The 19,588-nt window shown below is 31.0% G+C and overlaps 1 protein-coding gene across 2 annotated transcripts in view; it reads right to left on the bottom strand.

Moving 5' to 3' along the window:
• LOC139502492 (uncharacterized) overlaps nt 1-19,588 on the bottom strand; it is a 68,067-nt gene that overhangs the window by 41,771 nt on the left and 6,708 nt on the right. The window contains exon 1 of one of the 2 annotated variants that reach the window (XM_071291975.1): nt 11,987-12,131. The exons of the other annotated variant lie outside the window; for it this stretch is intronic. The gene's annotated coding sequence lies outside the window, so the exon portion shown is untranslated. Of the gene's footprint in view, nt 1-11,986; nt 12,132-19,588 lie in introns of those variants that run through there. 2 annotated transcript variants of the gene reach the window in all.

Raw genomic sequence — 19,588 nt, 5'->3', positions numbered from 1 at the left:
AAGTGATAATTTTCAAAATACCAAACTTGTATCAGCTGCTACAGTATACTGTTTCATACATATTAAACAGTATCATTCTTAATTGCAAATTCGGCAATGTTTTAAACAATTGTCAATGAAATAAAACCAACTTTGATGACCTTTTTAAAAACTTGTATTTTTCAGCTATTTGTAGAACACGATTGAATTCTTTCACATTTAGACGATACGTTGGTGTGAGTGCTTTTCGCGGACTGCAGACATTAGTGTAATTTACTGACATAGAGCTGAATGAAAATACAGCGGGTCGAGTTCCTTGATGTCTATACGACACAACACATAACTTCGTCATTTAGACTTCCATACAAACGCGTACTGGTGTATATGACTGCGATTAATTTCTGATTTCAACCTGTCTATCTTTTCAACAAGTTGATGGCAAAATGTTACGAGATCGAATATAGTAGGGTTAAAATTCTATTTTACATTTCATATTCATCTTTTTTTTAAATTTCTTTCGGTTTTAATTTTAATTTATTCATGGTATTTCAATTGCGTTTAGAATTTTCAGAAACTGTATTGATCTAACCACCAGTGGGGTATAATACTGTACTGATACTTTATTTATTTATCACGAAGGACATGAAAATCCGTTTCAAAATGTAAATTAAGAGTACATAATCGGCCAAATCATGATATCTGACCTCACTTTAGCATATTTCTTGAATACATCCATTCGAGAAGAAGTAGTATGAAATAGAAAATAGCAACAATCATTAGTTTTATAATTAATTAAACTTGACAAATGATTGGTATTTGAATTTACGCAACGGCGTTTAAACTAATTATTTATGTGACGTCATTCAATAACTGATTTCATGGTCATTTTGATTTAAATAGTTTGCAATTTTAAAGTTACATAACGATTTGTATGATAACAATCTTACATTCTTTGTGTGTTGGTTATAAATATATATATCTGTATAATTTAATGTAATATATGTTGAAATGGATATGTGGGGTAGATATCAATAAACACCAACGCAACGTCAATATCAAGCATAAACTCATCAAGGATACCAGGCTTATATAATCCTGTTACCTTTGATAGCTATTTACACCACTGGGTCGATGCCACCGCTGGTGAACGTTTCGTCCCCGAGGGTATCACCAGCTCAGTAGTCAACACTTCGGTGTTGACATGAATATTAATAATGTGGTCATTTTATTAAATTTCCTGTTTACAAAACTGAAATTTTCGAAAAACTTGTTTTGCTCTTTAAATATTTTGATATGAGCGTCAGTGATGAGTCTTATGTAGACGAAACGCGCGTCTTGCGTACTAAATTATAATCCTGGTACCTTTGATAACTATTATAAGACAGCGCAGTGGCGAGAGAACTCAAACAGTAGGAAATTTACGAGCATTGGAAACTAGAAATAAAGAAAAGTTAAGAATAAACTCATCAACAATATACTAGGTATCAGATAAATAAACTCATCATATATACCAGGATAAAAAGTTTATATCTGCGCCAGACGCGTGGTTCGCCTATAAAAGACTCATTAGTGACGCTCAAATCGAAAATATGTATACGCCAGATGCTCGTAAACATCTTAAGGTCAGCAATAGACATTCAATAACGAACATGCATCAATATTTCTATTACAATGGTTATAAAAAAGTTTTAAATTTGATAGAGAATGGGGAGATTAAGGGAATGACGTGATTTACAATAATAAATAAATTTATATATAACAAGGGACACTCAAAACAATAAAAAATGAAAAACACAAAAAACAATCTTTAAAAAAGGAGAGGATACTAAACCAATTGAAAGAGAAATTTGGGTAAAAATTTGTCAGCTGTCTTTAAATAATGCGCTAAAACAGTTTTGGTTTATGACAGTTCTAAAACAACTTTCATTCATTTAAATCAGGTTTTGATTTTTACATAGCAACGATTGATCACTATAAAATAAATATCTTTTTCATTTACACATTTCTATACAATCATTAATACTCTAGAATAATAACCAAATGACTTTTTTGTATCAATAATATCCAACATATATAACGAACAGGGTAACATATTACAAGACAAAGATAGTTAAATAACTTATACATGTCCAAAAATCTATTCATACACGCCGATACGTTGACAAAAATGAAAGTGTTCTGACAACTGACAACGCCATGGCTAAAAATGAAAAAGACAAACAGAAAAACAATAGAACACATGACACAACATAGAAAACTAAAGAATAAACTACACGAACCCCAACAAAAACTAGGGGTGATATCAGGTGCTCCCGTAGGGTAAGCAGCTCCTGCTCCACATGTGGCACCCGTCGTGTTGCATATGTGATTACAAATCCGGTAAATAGTCTTATTCGGTAGGTCACATTCATGAAAGGGAAGGGATAAACAACTGACTCACCAATGAAAAGTCATTGAGGACCTAAAATCCTTTCAATATATTAGGGAACCCGGACATTTTGTCTGGTTCCGTATTAAAAAGACAATCGATGTGTTCGAGTTTATAATATAAAGATGTCTATCATTAGAAAATAGACATAGATTCAGGAGCCTGTTATTCGGTGGTTGTCGTTTGTTTATGTGTTACATTTTTTTTTATTCAAACTAGAAAACTAACTGCCTCATTTATATAATTATTTTTTTTATATATAAATGAGACCGTTCGTTTTCTAGTTTGAATTGTTTTACATTGTCATTTCGAGGCCTTTTATAGCTGACTATGCGGTATGGGCTTTGCTCATGTTGAAGACCGTACTGTGACCTATAGTTGTTAATTTCGGTTTCATTTTAGTCTCTTGTGGAGAGTTGTATCATTAGCAATCATACCACATCTTCTTTTTTGATATAGCTCTTTATACTAGAATTTACTATTTTCATTCATTCCTAATCATTGCTTTATTTATGACCATACCCTTAATACTAAAATTCCGACTAAAAACTATACTGAGAAACAATAAATTATACATTAGGAAATCGAGGCTTAATCAGATATCCGAAACGGAAGCAGGTCATATTGTTCCGGAAATACTTATTCCGATATTGATTTAAGATGGTTTTATTCAATGTACACAATAATTATTTAAACGACACTAAAATCTTTGATGCTTCTAGCAATTAATAATATAATAATTATAATTGGCCTCTACGGAACTCGTGCTGTAAAACCATTAATAACACATGACAGATGCTTTTCACTGTTTTCTTTGTAACCTTTGATTAAACGTTATTACGACGCATATTTATACTTAGTTTCGGATTATTTTCGTGGACTGATTATTTATTTTCGTAGTTGATTGCGCTGTCATAATTTTGAAAATAAAACAATATTTTCCCGCAGCGGGACCATCGATTGGATAAACAGAGATTAAAAATTTCATTTCTGTGTATTGACGAATGTTATTTCTATGGATATGAATTATTTAATAACATTATTATGATTACAACAATACCAGGTATCATATCTCAAATTTCTATCATTTTATGACTAGACTACTACTACTAAAGAGTAATAAAATATCTTCAATTCGATGCAAAATAATAGAAATTGTCTAGGCTTGGAATTTGTATTGTACTATTTACTTTTATTAGTAGTAGAAAATAAAGTTTACGATCTGAAAATTAAATTAGATATTGAAAAATATTTATTCGGTCAATACAAACAATTTCAACGTTTTAATCATTAACCGAAATGTGTTTCCTGTTGTTCAATTTATTTAATTGAACAGTTTTACTCATCTCCGAATTCAATATAGTATAATTTGTCAAATTTCCTTATATGTCCTGTCCATTGAAACTTATTGTTGAGTGTTAGTTATAAATTTATGTAATGAAGTCATAAGTTTGTATACACCAGCAAGCAATTCAATTAAATACTTGGAAGACATTTTACACCATTTTAACTTTTGACCAATTCCAAGTAAAATGAAAGCGAAAATTTTTTGTACACTAGTCACCTTGATTAAAGAAACAAATTTTATTTTTAAGGGATAAAATCATGATTTTAATGAAGGTTAAACGCTTCTCCCCGCTCGACTTTAACAAAGCCTTCTAAACCAGACGAATCAAATCTAAATAAAACAACCATACAGTTGAATCGCACAAACAAACAAAACAAAGCAAAACAAAAGCAAATAATAAAAAATGACAAAAATAGAAGAAGTAGGGAGACCAACCAAAACAACAAAAACAAATCAACAAAACAAATTAAAAACTTTGTTTATTAATATTTTTTTCACTTCAAATTTAATAATCTAGAGTATGAAACAGACATCTGTAAAAAGATTTGAACACAATCAGAAATTTACTAATGAATACGACTGTTTAAGTTTTCATGTATACATATTTTGTAAAGTTAACATGTTATTCAGTGTTACACGCGACAATCTGGCAAATATTGTAGGATTTGAAATCATTGGTTATAAATTGGTTTTACTACAGAATAAAGCATCACACATGGAGTTCATGACATAGAATTAGAATACGGACATGTGGTGAGATTGCCTGTGATACATTTAGCCGTTAAAATGACACAAAACAAATATTTAAATACCAGTAAATCACTGATTGGTTATCTATAATGAGCATACCTCGTACAATTAAGCAAATTATGAAAGGGTCCGTCTTGAAAGAATGAAACAACATTGGATTACATGATCCAGGTATGGGACAAAACATGTGTCAATGCAACTCTATTTTATTTAGTAATTCTAAGTTCTTATTTATTCCGTTCAATTCTAGTTGACTTTACTTAAATTTTGTTCTTTTTTTCCTTATTTCTATTTTTGTATAAGAGGTGCCTCATATCTTGTATATTTTTGCACAATTTTAATATTTTAATCAATTAAATTTGAATATGCCTTGGTTGTTTCTTTTTCTTCCTTCTTTCAAAATACTAAAAAAAAACTTTCGTAATGCCTACGGCAATGTCAACAGAAATTTACCATTTTACAATATAGGTTGTTTAATCATGTCTGTGTTTGACTGTTACTCTTTATCCGTATTTGGGAAGCAGTATATTAGAACGTAACTCAATTTGAAATGATACATGTACATGTACATAAGTGAATCCTTTATATTTCTTTAGACTTAGAATGGATTAGCTGTAGGTATACGTCGTTTTATCCAGGGTTGAATCACTTGTCTCATTTTGGTTGATTTAATTTGTTCGAATAATATCCGTTGAACATTGATCTTTATGATTTTCCGTTTGCAGTTATATTTGATAGAGGTATACTATTCATAGCTGGTACAATATACATATATATATTTATAGGGATGTGGGTTTTGGTCCGCTTGCCGTTCCTTTTCACTTTTGTATCCGCTACTGCTCCCAAAAAAATAATTATTTCTTTATTCGACTGACATGGACTTCGTCAGTTCTATTTGAAAATCAAGCGATATCTGCTTGTGCTACTGAACCCGTAATCTGAAGTTTTCGAATTCCCATCGATTCGTCATAATTAATCCTTTTTTTTTTTAAACAACATAATAATATTTATTCATCTAATCTTGCTTGTTAAAAATTTCACCAAGAGTCCAAGCTTCTCTTGATTTACCCTGTTACACTCCACTGCTTATCCAGGGAAATAAACAGCTGATCCAACTTATTAACTTATAAAAAATAATATACAGGATGTATAGTTGTCTTATGCAGAGATTCATCAATGCTAAAAATTCTTTCTAATTGACAATAACATTGGACATTTTGATTTATATGCATCTATTCTTTTATTAAATTCATTTTCAAAAATACTAAAGACATCAACAGTTTTTGTTCTCTGCTCGGATACATAGTATGACTTATAAATAGAAAAACTTAATACTGTTAGTATATAATTCAAAAAATAATATTTACTATCTGTGATTTTATTTCCAAATACCAGATGTTGCAATTTAATATCAAAATCTATTTTACTTCTTTTAAGGAGTTCATAGATTTTTTGCCAAATTTTTTTCAAATATCTACACTTCAGAAAATAGTGAGCATAATCTTCTTCTTGCTTACAAAAATTTCACTTATCTGTCTTAGTTACTTTCCACTGCAATAACAGTTTTTTAGTTGGAACAATATAATGTAGTAATTTAATAATCTAAATATTTTTAATTTATTTTCAGTCATATATTCAAAAATAAATTTGTACAATGTATTCATATTAAGACTTTCTTGTATTGGTAGGATTCTAAGCCATCCGTGTATCCCTATTGACGACTCTAGTTTTATACTTATGAAAGAGTTATATAACATTTTATTTGTTAATAATGTAGTATGGATAAAATTATTTTTCCATATGATTTTTTTTCTCTGAATATTAACTGTAGTTTTGACAGAATTCTCTTTTTGGACAACTTGAATCCATTCTGCTGGTATAGATTTTTTTAATTTTTGAAATTCGGCGATCCAGTTTTTTTGTACTTTAATTTGTTTAGAATGTAGATTTCCGATAATGACATTTTATCATCTAAGATATCATTTATGTAAATTAGATCACTCCTAATCCAGTTCTCAAATATAATTGGGTTATTACCGAATTTTATACATTTATTTACCCATATTACATGCTTTCAAATATCGACAAATGTGTCTGGTTGGTTTGTTTGCCCCCCCCCCCCCCCCCCCCCCCCCTCCGTCAGTCAAATTCCAAGACTTTATTACTTCTTTATTTAATCCTATTTTGCACCTCTCATTTTGTTTGATATTCAAACAATTTTAAAGTGATCCTCAGCAAATATATGAATTTTCCATGATCAGTACGTAAACACATATACATACACTATATAAACAGTCGAAAGTTATATTTTACATTTCTATTTGTCAACAATCTAGGATATTTTCGACACTTTACTAACACAACATTCCTGTATTTTTTTGTTTAACAGTGTAAGTATTTATTGAAGGAACATGTTTATTTGATTGTAACACAATTTCATATAGCAGTCCTAAGTATGAAATCGTTCAAATTATAATGACATATTGTTATTCTAAACTGTTTCCCTAAATTGATCGCCATGAAGATCATAAAAACATTTTATTAAAAGAAAGTATGTCAATAAAGGTTTTGATTTTGTACATATTGCCGGTATTTTTAACGACCATTCTATTAAAGAACAAATTCCTGATATTTTGATAATACTGAGCACCCTCTTATTTTTATATTTACAAGAAATCTACCCGGAAATTTGTGTTTATTTATAGACAATTGTATAAAAGAGGGACGAAATATACCAAAGGGACATTAAAACTCATAAAGATGTTAATATCAGTGAAAATACACCTACTTCATGTAATTGCAGTAATTCCGAATACATTTATACACCCATTTCCCATGTTATAACAGGAGATCTTAACATCGTTCAAGACCGAGAGTTAAAATCATTCCTCAGTAAAGGACCTAAATACCGTCCCCCGTCAATTATTAATTGGAATGAGTGTCGTAATATCATCCACGACTCACTCAGTACTTACTGTTTAAAATGGATAAAACGGGAAAAAGCTGACAAAAAGTCTTTGGACTCTTTTTTTAATTCAGTTATGAACATAGTTGATATACGTATTCAACATTTTAAAGAACATTTTACTCTTAACAATAACCACAATAAACCCATTTCGCGTATCAAACATAAACTAAAAGAACTAGCCAAGGAATTTGTTTTTGTCCCGGCCGATAAAGCTGCTAATAATATTATAATTGTTTGACGTAAATTTTACATTGAGGTTCTACAAAAAAAAAATCACCAATGTTCACCAACATTCCAACTGACTCCATTTTCAGAAAACGACATATGTAACAAACATAAACTTTTAGCTACCGCTTTACAAGCAGACCCAAAAAAAATGCAAGTCCCAACTATGTACTGGCTTCCGAAGCTACACAAAACACCTTACGAATATAGATTTATTTCATCTTCAAGCCATTGTTCCACTACTAAATTATCTATTCTTCTTACCAGAACACTTGGTACAATCAAAAACCTGATAATAAATTGTTCAAATAAGGCCTTCGAAAATAGTGGAATTAATTACTTTTGGAGTGTCAAAAACTCGTTGGAAGTACTTGACAAATTGCATGCTTATATTGGTGATTTGAATCTGTTCAAAGTTTTGATTTGTCTACCCTATATACCACATTGCCTCACATCCTCATTAAGAAAAAATTCACACACCTGATTAATTGGGCATTTAAAAAGTCAGAATGTGTATATATATGTTCAAACTCTTTTAAGTCATTTTTTAGTAGCAATAAACAAAAGAACCTTGTCAATTGGACATGCTTTGATAGTATATCTGCCCTTGAATTTTTACTAAAAAAACATTTTTGTTCGCTGTGGAGATTCAGTATATCGCCAGGTTATCGGAATTCAAATGGGGACTAACTGTGCACCACTTATTGTGGACCTATTTTTATATTACTATGAGTTACAATTTATGACAAAAATCAGCAAAGACCCATCGAAACAACATCTGATACACAAATGTAATAATACTTTTAGATATTTGGATGATATTTTGGCTCTCAATAATGACGACTTCAGTATGTATACCAGAAAATTATCCTTTTGAACTTACTTTAAATAAAGCAAATACTAACAATGACCACTGCCCTTTCCTCGATCTTGATATCTATATCATTAACGGAAAGCCTAATACTAAAATTTATGATAAAAGAGATGATTTCTTATTTCCTATTTTTAATTATCCATTTTTAGATAGTGACGTTACCTTGTCACCATCTTACGGTGTTTATATATCTCAACTTGTACGATTCGCTCGTGTATGTAACAATGTTTTAGATTTTAACGAGAGAAATTTATGTATTACTGAAAAATTATTACACCAGGGTTTTCGATATCACAAACTAGTCAAAACATTTACTAAATTTTATCATCGGTATAAGGACATCATTCGTAAATATAGCTCAACATGCAGACTTCTTATACGTTCAGGTATTTCACATCCGATATTTTATGGAAATATTCTTTATAAAGCACAAAAATGTCAGTATTCACCTCAGAAGCTAACAAAACCTTTAAATAGACTTATTAAGAAGGGATATAGTTACGATACTGTTGTCAGGTCATTAAAGATTGCATATTTTGGCGTTAATATTGATTCACTTAATAGGGTCTTTGCATCGGAGCATAACACATTTATTTAAAAACCAGTTGTTGGCATGACACGGGTTATGTTCTTCTCATATATGTTATGATGGTATGATACTAAACCCTCACGGCAAGGATTGTGCCTGATATTCATATGATGAAGACATAATCTTTCAATCAGTTTGATTGAAGTTTAGAGCTGGCATGTCAGTTAATTGCTAGTTATTTATGTATTATTGTCATTTTGTTTATTTTCTTTGGTTACATCATCTGACATCAGACTCGGACTTCTCTTGAACTAAATTTTAATGTGCGTATTGTTATGCGTTTACTTTTATGCATTTGCTAGAGGTATAGGGGGAGGGTTGAGATCTCATAAACATGATATGTTTCACCCCGCCGCATTTTTGCGCCTGTCCCAAGTCAGGAGCGTCTCTGGCCTTTGTTAGTCTTGTATTATTTTTAATTTTAGTTTCTTGTGTAGAATTTGGAGTTTAGTATGGCGTTCATTATCACTGAACTAGTATATATATTTGTTATGGGGCCAGCTGAAGGACGCCTCCTGGTGCGGGAATTTCTTGGTGCATTGAAGACCTGTTGGTGACCTTCTTCTGTTATCTTCTCTTAGGTCGGGTTGTTGTCTCTTTGACACATTCCCCATTTCCATTCTCAATTTTATTATTTGCCAATATTCAATATAAATCACTTTTTTTTATTAATCGGTCATTCCAGTATGTTTAGTTATAATTACTCTTCATGTTTTAGGCCTTCTTAACTTGTTTTACTAGAGCCGCATTGGTGATTATTTTGCAGAGGAACGCGCGTCTTACAACGTATAATGACTGGTATGTATGTTGAGTTTATCACACAAAGCATGTAAATATATTTTAATTCAAACAGCGCTACATTTTCTGTGAAAATTAGAAATAACGCATTTAATCAAGAATATAACAGTTGTTTTCTATACGTTTGATGTGTTTGAGCTTTTGATTTTGCCGTCTGATTAGGGACTTTCCGTTTTAGAATTTTCCTCGGAGTTCAATAGTTTTGTGATTTTACTTTTTAGTTCGGCTGATGATAAAAAAAACACATACGCATACAGTTACTGTCACTTTGATAACTGGCATATTATAAGTATCAGAAGGTAATGAAATCCATTAAAAATGAGTTAAGCAACCAAATAGAAAATATGTAATATAAACGAACTAATATATCAGCTATCATTGAAACTGCAGTCACATACTGCTTTCAAATTTGACAACTTGTTTTGCGAAATCTGTTGACCCTTAAAGTTTTGATGTATTCCGAAAAGTTTATTTATATAAATATTATGATTTATTGTTTGTTAAATGTCTGCTCATTATATTGTCGGTCTCACTATTACTACGACTTGTTGCGAATTGATCGTTCGCTTCTTTGTTTCTTTTCCCTGCTTACGTAAACAAATCTTCAAAGAAGAAAAAACACCGAAAAGGCAGAAAACAAAAGAAATGAAAAGTATAACTTGGTTTGTTACACAAAGAACATTAGTAACGTGTCTGTGACAAACGTGTTAAATATACCACACATTTTTAGAAGTTATTGCGAAAGTGCTAATTGCTAGTGTAGGTTAACCGTCTACCGGGCAGTGAATTGCTACAGTCAGCAAATTGTGAACATAACAAATGTAATGAGATGGAAATTACTTGATAATGATAATATTTATGAAAAGTATTAAATAGCGACCATACTGAGAAAAAAAAAAGCATTACAAAGCGAAACTATTCATTAAAAGATCGGCAATATCCACTTCATCATTGACTCCTTACTACGGTAAGAGACAGGCAGGATGTTGCGGAGCTGACATTGTTTGTGGGCTCTAACCTAGGACGATGGTGACACACCACTTATAAGAACATACAGTTTAGCATATTAAATAATCAGCTAGTACACACCAAACAGATTTAGTGAAAAGCGCCAATACAGTAACTGTCTGCGATAAGCATTACATTGTACGATGGCAAAAAGTTGGAACATAAGGGATAAGCAGTGTTTTATACTATATATCAAAATTTATTGGTATTGATTTCAACCAAAATGAAAATTAATACCGAGCAAGACAATATTCACAGATCTTTCGAGAGTTAAATTGAAAATTTAAGAACGTAATCTATGCAAAGTATCAATACGTCGACGTGCATCGTATTTGAATTTACTGTCTCTTTATCAAACATCATTGAAAAGGTTATACGGGATAAATTAAGGCTACAAAAGTTTATTGAAGTCCATGTCTCGCAAATCAATAAAAAGGAGAATACCACAATACTAAAAAAAAAGGATTATGGGAATGTTACGCTGGTTTAGGACCCTTATTTTTAGTGCATTTAAGTGCTGCTATCTTTACTATGGTTTTTGGATATTGTTAGCCTTTTTTAAAGGCCAAATTTTTCCAACGAGTTCAAAGTCGGTAGTTTGCCTGACCTAGTGTTTTTCAATTATTTTTAATAATTTTTGTTTTCTCTCCTTGTATAAAAAAAAAGGAAAATCACAAAAATACTGAACTCAGGGGAAAATTCAATCGTAAAGTCAAATTGAAAAATCAAAGGATAGAACACATCAAACGAATGGAACAACTGTCATATTCCTGACTTATATTGCTAAATATCATTTTCTTCAAGAATAAAAACCAAGAAAATCTAACGTTTGCATTTACTTAAATTATTATTCATCCATTTCAGGAATATATGAATGTTGATAGAACTTTTTATTTAAAGCTATGAGATATGTTTTGTTATCTGCATTTAATAACATGAAAATTTGATATGTTTTTGAATGCAAGATTTCAATTCTGTACTTAATTTCACAAACACTACTAAAAATTAAAATGACCTACCTCCAATTATTATGAAATTAAAGATGCAAGTGAAAGTATGTTCCGTCTTTTGTTCTTTGTTTTACAATCATTCATTTCATTTCCGTCTATCCTGCGTTTTGTTCATTATTACTATGTGGGTGTTTTGAAGACAAATGGTAAAATGAGCTAAAATATATAGCAGACTGAAAGGATAATTGACCTATGAACTTGTTGAAAGGGGATTATTTACGTATCACTGATCACGTGTAGATATTATATATAATTCTGTAAATGGTTTATGTTATGAAAATTCCAATACGTACAACTGGGATGGTTTGAGTGTTAAAATGCAGTAACCGAACGGGTATTTATCTAAGGACACAAATTGATATAATTGACGAGTTATAAAACATATTTACGTCCATTTATATTTGAGATGTGAAGATACAGTTACAAAATTCTATTTATTTTGTAGAATTCTAGAACAGTTAAAACCCATTGACTAAGTTGTAATTTGACCTGACATTAAAAAGCAGGAATATTTCAGATCTCTCAAATCTCTGACTCGATATTTGTTTGCGAAATATCTTTCAATCTTTTATTCACCATGTTTTCACATATGAAAATAAACACAAAAGAAACTGGTGATCATTTATTGTTTTGTATTTTGAATTGTTGTATGCTATATAAGATTCACTGTCAGTTGTTAAATCAATTCTACTGTATAATATTACAGATATGGCGTATTCTTCAAATACAAATTTGCTTATTGTTTTTAAATAAACACAAATAGATTTGAATTTTACTTTATTCTTTATATACTATACGTATTTTTAATGTGGAATGATCAATAGAAAATAGAATTAATCGTGTTTTAACATAAACAAAATGTAGTTTTCATATAATATATTTTTTTTCTTTTCACCTTAAAATAGAAAATTAAATAATAATGATTATGTATACAGTTCTAATTTTAATTAATAAAAAAAAAATAAAGCTTTCCATATTTTTATTGGAGATCAAATTATTCTTTTCTTCTATAATCGATCAACTAATTCGTTATTGTCTGTATTTCTTTGATGTCTACGGTAATGTGATGAGCAATCTCTTTGTTAGGTTAGTGAGGGTAAATCAACAAAACATCAGCTGAAATCAACATACTTGGGAGGGTTGTATTAAGTTGAGATAGTACGGCACAGAATGAAAAGTTCAAAGGTTACCATTGACACCTTCATACAACACTGACAAAAGGTTTTAATTTTTTTTTGGATTCGATTTAAAATTTTGTAAAGATTTCGTAAAAAAAAATATCATTGTGTTTTATTAACGTTGTTTTATAAATCTATTTGTTTCTCTTTTTTGTGTCTTTTTTATTGACTCGAGTATCGGTTTTTGTGTCCCTTTTAACTTTTTCATACTAAGTTAATGACAGTTTACAATGTAAAGGGTATATAGATTAATTTACATTGTATGTTTTTGTTCATTTGTAATGCTTTGTTAAAACAAGCATTTAGATACGGAGGTGTGTAAAGATTGAAAAGGGTACAACATCTCACTAAACACCTACTGACAAGAATGAACCTTGGTAAATAATGTGATTCCCATCCTGCTGTTTTTATTTAGATATAGAACAAGAATGTGTCCATAGTACACGGATGCGCTACTTGCACTATCATTTTCTATGTTCAGAGGACCGTGAAATTGGGGTCAAAACTTTAATTTGGAATTAAAATTAGAAAGATCATATCATAGGGAACATGTGTACTAAGTTTCAAGTTGATGTTACTTTAACTTCATCAAAAACTACCTTGACCAAATTCTTTAACCTGAACTTCGAACTATAATTTTCTATGTTCAGTGAACCATAAAATTGGGGTCAAAACTATAATTTTGCATTAAAATTAGAAAGATCATATCATGGGGAACATGTGTACTAAGTTTCAAGTTGATTGGACTTCAACTTCATCAAAATCTACCTTGACCAAACACTTTAACCTTAAGCGAACAGACGCACGGACGGACAAACGGACGCACGGACGGAGGCACAGACCAGAAAACATAATGCTCCTCTACTATCGTAGGTGGGGCATAAAAATAGTTTGTCCTTTTTTTTTTACACGTGTCCTTTTTTGCACGTTTCTTTTTTCATATAAACTGCGTTCGTAGATGTGTGATTATAGAAAACCTAACGAATGATGATCTAAGAATAACCCAGGACCAAATGATAAGGTTATAAATCAATTTAAAAAATAATATATGAAAATTCCTAAAATGATGATATTCAATATCGATCAGTGACGTTTTTTCTACTATTCTAATTTCATTGTGTACAATATCATGACGTCATTGAGATGTTTCAGGGCTAACGTGCTGGTATTTATTTTAACGAATCATTGATGAATTAAGGCATCGACATTGGAATATTTAAAAAAAAAATGATCGCTTAACAAAACAACTCAATTTTGCAATTATGACGTTATCAATTTTCCGATGATACAATCAAAAGGATTTGAGACGATATCAACAGCAACTACATGTGTCTCGGATAATAGCCATATTTGTTTTCTCTTTAAAGCTTTTAGAATAAAATCGGTCACTGCTTTTTATTAATTGCTGCACAATTTATCATGCAGCGGCCTTTGGAAGGTTTTAAGCATTGTTGAAGATCGTGCGATAACCTCTAGTTGTTTTCATCATCATCAAAATTTGGTCCATGTCGATAGTTATTTTACTTTTTAGTTAAACACTATCTCCCTTTTATGCTGTTTCTACTTGAAACAAATACTTATTATAGACTGTAGATTGTTATAAGTCTTAAGGTCTTGTGGTATTTTTTAACTAGTTATGTGTAGATTTAAAAATGGAAACTTTGGTAATGGAAAAGGGTTTACTTCGTTAATTTTAAGATTGAAACAAAATATGGAAAATATTGGGTAAATTGGATTGTTACAAAGTACATGAGAACTAAAAAAATCACCGTGCTGATCATCATAGATGACATAAGTAAACCGTATAGAACCACTTTTTAACATGAACTAGTTATCTATTCGTACTAGTTTTGTTCCCCCATGGTTAAAGTGTTGTAGTTGGTTCTTTCAATATTATTTGGATTTTATAAATTTTACAACCACTGGATCGATGTCACTGCTGGTGGAGTTTTTTTTCCCGGAGAGTGTCATCAGCCCAGAAGTCAGCATTTCTATTTTGACATGAGTTATCATTGATATGGTCATAATTATTAATTAAATGTCCACAAAAATTGCATTTTTGAAATACTAATAAATGCTTTTCCATCTCAGGTATAGATTACCTTAGCTATATTTGGCAAAACGTTTAGGAACTTTGGATCCTCAATGCTCTTCAACTTTGTACTTTATTTGGGCTTTTAAAGTTTTTTTATTGGAGCGTCACTGATGAGTCATTAGTATACGAAACGCGCCTCAGGCGCAAGTACAAAATTTCAATCCTGGTATCTATGATGAGTTTTTTGAGATGTGTTTAGCACATCTCGTGTATGTATTACTAAAAAAAACTTATTAGTCTAGTCATTGGCTGTTTTCGTCTCACCAGCGAAAATTATTTTCGCTCTCTATGACCAACATAGTCGTCTCATTCGTTTGAACCAAGTGTGACATTTTGTGTTCCATTGTACATGGAAACGCGTGGCGGATGATGCATACATACATGACATTGTAGGGCATGTTTACTGTTATGTCTTTTGTAGACGAAACGCGCGTCTGTCGTACACATTTTAGTTCTAGTATTTGTATAATGAGTTGTTTTTACCGTGTCGACGCAACTAGTCTTATAATACGATGCAAACCAGTCTTTTAAAGTCAAGTATCTGTTTTACAATGTAAACTAGTCTTGTAATACGACGCAATCCAGTCTTGTTCATTTTGCATTTCATGCTACAGTCTCAGCTTTTGTTTGTGTTTTAAATTAATCAATATATTGAGATACCTGCCTGTGTTATGCTACATGTAAAAGATTTATAAGAATATATAGCTCTGAATATAATATAAAAAACGTCGAAAATAGAGGCAATGTGTACCTTGAACTTTAACTTGCAAGTTTGTCTTTAAACTGGAAACGAAACTTTGAAATCATAAAAAAAAATACGAACATTAGAATTGTTAGAACTTTCGTGATAGACTTAATTGATGTAAAAACAACAACATCTGCTAAAACTCAAATGGCAAAAATATCGAATTTCAACATCAAATTAACAACATTTCTTTAAACATTTATGTTTTATAATATTGTGCATTGATTTATGACTGTTACATGTCGATTAACGAATATTGCATCTATATTCAATTGATGTTTTATATTGTGACATTTTCTGTTGTTTTTACACTACTGTTTTATGTTAGGTCGAAGGTTGGCAACTGATAAATGTTTAAACCCATTGCATTTGATTGCATCTGTCTTTAATCAGGAACAGTTTTTCAGTGATTGTCGTTTGTTGATGCGGTTCATAAGTGTTTCTCATTTCTTGTTTTTTAAAGACTATACCGTTGATTTTACTGTTTGAATTGCTTTACACTAGTAATGTTGAGACTCCTTATATGCTGCTTGGTGTGATTCAAGGCTCCATGTTGAATGTCGATCTTTAAAACATAATTGTTAAGTTTTTATACATTGAGACTTAGATGGAGAGTTGTCTCATTGGTACTCATTACACATGTTTTTATTTCTATATTTGGTCAAAGGACAGGGAATATATGTGCGCCTTACCATCCTCATAAGAACTCACCAATCACTATGATGAATTGTGCATAAAGAAAATCATCATAGTTACAAGGATCAAATTTTATATTTACGCCAGACGCGCGTTTCGTCTTAAAAAGACTTATCAGTGACGCTCGAATCCAAAAACGTTTAAAATGCCAATATATATACGAAGTTGAAGAGCATTTAGAACCAAAAGTCCTAAATGTTTTGCCAAATACATCAAAGGTAATCTATTCCTGAGGTAAACAAGCCTTAGTATTTAAAAAAATACAAAGTTTTGTAATCAGTTAATTTATAAATAAGACCATATCAATGATTATTTGTGTCACCACAAAAGTGCTGACTACTGGGCTGGTGATACCCTCGGGGAATTAAAACTCCATCAGCAGTGTCAACGACCCAGTGGTTGTAAATAAACTCATCATAGATACCAGGATTGTATTTTGTATTTACGTCAGACGCGCGTTTCGTCTACAAAACACGCATACATGTATTTCAGTAATAGAAGGTAAATCAACAAAGATTAAATAGATAAGAATGCAAAAACTCTGTTAAAATATTTTTGAAATTAAGAAAGTTATACCCATTACAACAACAATTTATGTATTTATATAGATGCTTTGTTGTTGTTGCCTTTTTGTTTGTTTTAAATTGTGCTTCGTTCTTATAAGCTGAGTCAAAACATCCCAAATGATGTTTAAAATTTGTTCTTTTAAAAGATTATGTTGTGCTTTTACACCACTGTCCTAGATTAGAGTATGGACTCTTAAATATGTTTAAAACCCCGCCCCATTTTTAATGCGCCAATCTCAAGACAGAAACATGTTATTGAGTTGTCGTGTTGGTTACTGTCGTAATGATTTTTCATTTGTGTCACAAGAACCTGTTGTTATGCATGCATATTGGTTGCTGAATTCCCCTCCCCACCCCCTTGCATTGCAATTTGTATTACAGAATACTCATTTTAATCCCTTCTTTTCAAAACTGTTTTCAGTTCATGCCAGGCCAGTATATTAATCATTAAAACCCACCTGTCAATACCCTTTTATTATGAAAATTCAATAGTCTCCCCTAACTATCCCTCTGATACTTGCAGTGTATATTATCATTGATTGAAATTATATATCGTTAATTTTATATTTTTAGTCGATTTAGTTTATAAAATATTAATTCAAAACTCATCGCTCAATGCACCTGGCGTTACTGATCACTTAATTTAACGATATAGCTTAATTCAAATTTGAAAATGGAATTAAAGTGCTCTTAATTTACGCAAATGTAATGCATATTAAAATGCTTCTGACAAAAACTAATAAATCAAAAGCCCGGCTCTAGGTTATATGTTAGTTCCTGATTGGTAGAATCATGGTTTTTACTGGAATTTTACTGTTTACTTTCATTGTATTAATAACGAGTCCCAGTTTGAAAATAAACTAGTTGTTATGTTGTCATTTTAATTATACTAAAATTAAACAATAAATATTATTTAATACACTTTATTATATTGTCTAGAAAATGAATCATGTTGAATACTGTTTTACATAGGGACAAAACACCATTGGCGCTTGGATATTTTATTCTGTTATGTTTTGTTATAAACATTGAATACCTTGAATAATTTTACGTGCATTCAATCTTCTAGCTTATTTATTTGATAGGGTACAAGGCTAGTCGGGTTTACAGATATGAGACCAGAAAGTTTTCTCAGATACCCGTACACCACAAGGAAGAGAACCAGCTTAATAATTACAATGCCATATTTAATACACAAATTCGTACTATTGCATGGTAGAAGGTAAAATAATCAAAACATTCTCCAAGGCAGATTCTAAACGGAAAGTGGCAAATGGTAAAACCAAAAGCTCAAACATGGTAACAAATTGTCATATTTCTGACTTGGAACAGGCATTTTCGTAGGCATTTTACATGTATATTCTTTTGACTTTTCTAAATTTAAGACAAAGAGTTCTTAAAACTGTTCTATGGACAGAACTGACTCATTCAATTCTAGCCGTAGAACTGACCAAATCAGTTCTAATCGTAAAAATGTTCTAGTCGTAGAACTGTTCTAGGAAGAACAGTTTAACACTGTTCTAAAGTAGAACTGTCAGGATCAGTTCTAGGTAGAACTGTCTAAATCAATTCTAGTTAGAAATGACCAAGTCAGTTCTAGGTTAGAACTATTCTAGCTAGAACTGTCTAAAAGGTGTCAGAATGACAGTTCAAAAACTGTTCTCCTGACAGATTCTGACAGATTTGACGAGAAGTAAGAAATGATATCCACTGTAGCTAAACCTTTGGTATGTATGACAGTCGCATATAATTCCAGTATATTGACAACAATGTTGGAATAAGACAAACATTCTTAATCACTATAAATAAACTCATCATAGATACAATGATTGCAAATTTATAACAACGAACAAATATGTAACAAGGAACACAAAAGCATATAAACAAAGCACATTAGCAAAAACGAAAGAATACAGTAAAAATATAGACGATATTTTGGTTGATGAGGTCGGAGCAACTATGTAAGACAACTGCCTAACTCATGCGCTGATTTAAATCCTTGGATAAGGATCGATCATTTATTTCTAAGGAAGGTTTGAGTTTCAGACATTTTTTGCGTATCACGAAAGCATCGAATTACTTAATTTTGTTGCACGAATTTGTTTGATGAACAGTTACTGTATATTAAATGGCAAATAATCTCTTTAACGGTCTTATACCGATAACTAATGTAATACATTTAAAGATAGTATATTTTAAACTTAGCTTAGGTGAAGAATATCATCTTGAATCACAAACAATTGTAGATATGAAAACTGTCGAGTTTAACAACATGCATCTATATATTCAAATGTAAAGAAGCCTGTAATTCTTTGGTTGTCATTTTTTCAC

This window comes from Mytilus edulis, chromosome 14, assembly GCF_963676685.1.
Source record: "Mytilus edulis chromosome 14, xbMytEdul2.2, whole genome shotgun sequence".
NCBI lineage: Eukaryota > Metazoa > Mollusca > Bivalvia > Mytilida > Mytilidae > Mytilus > Mytilus edulis.
Note: the sequence above shows the minus strand (reverse complement) of the source record. Positions and strands in the feature narration are given on the sequence as shown.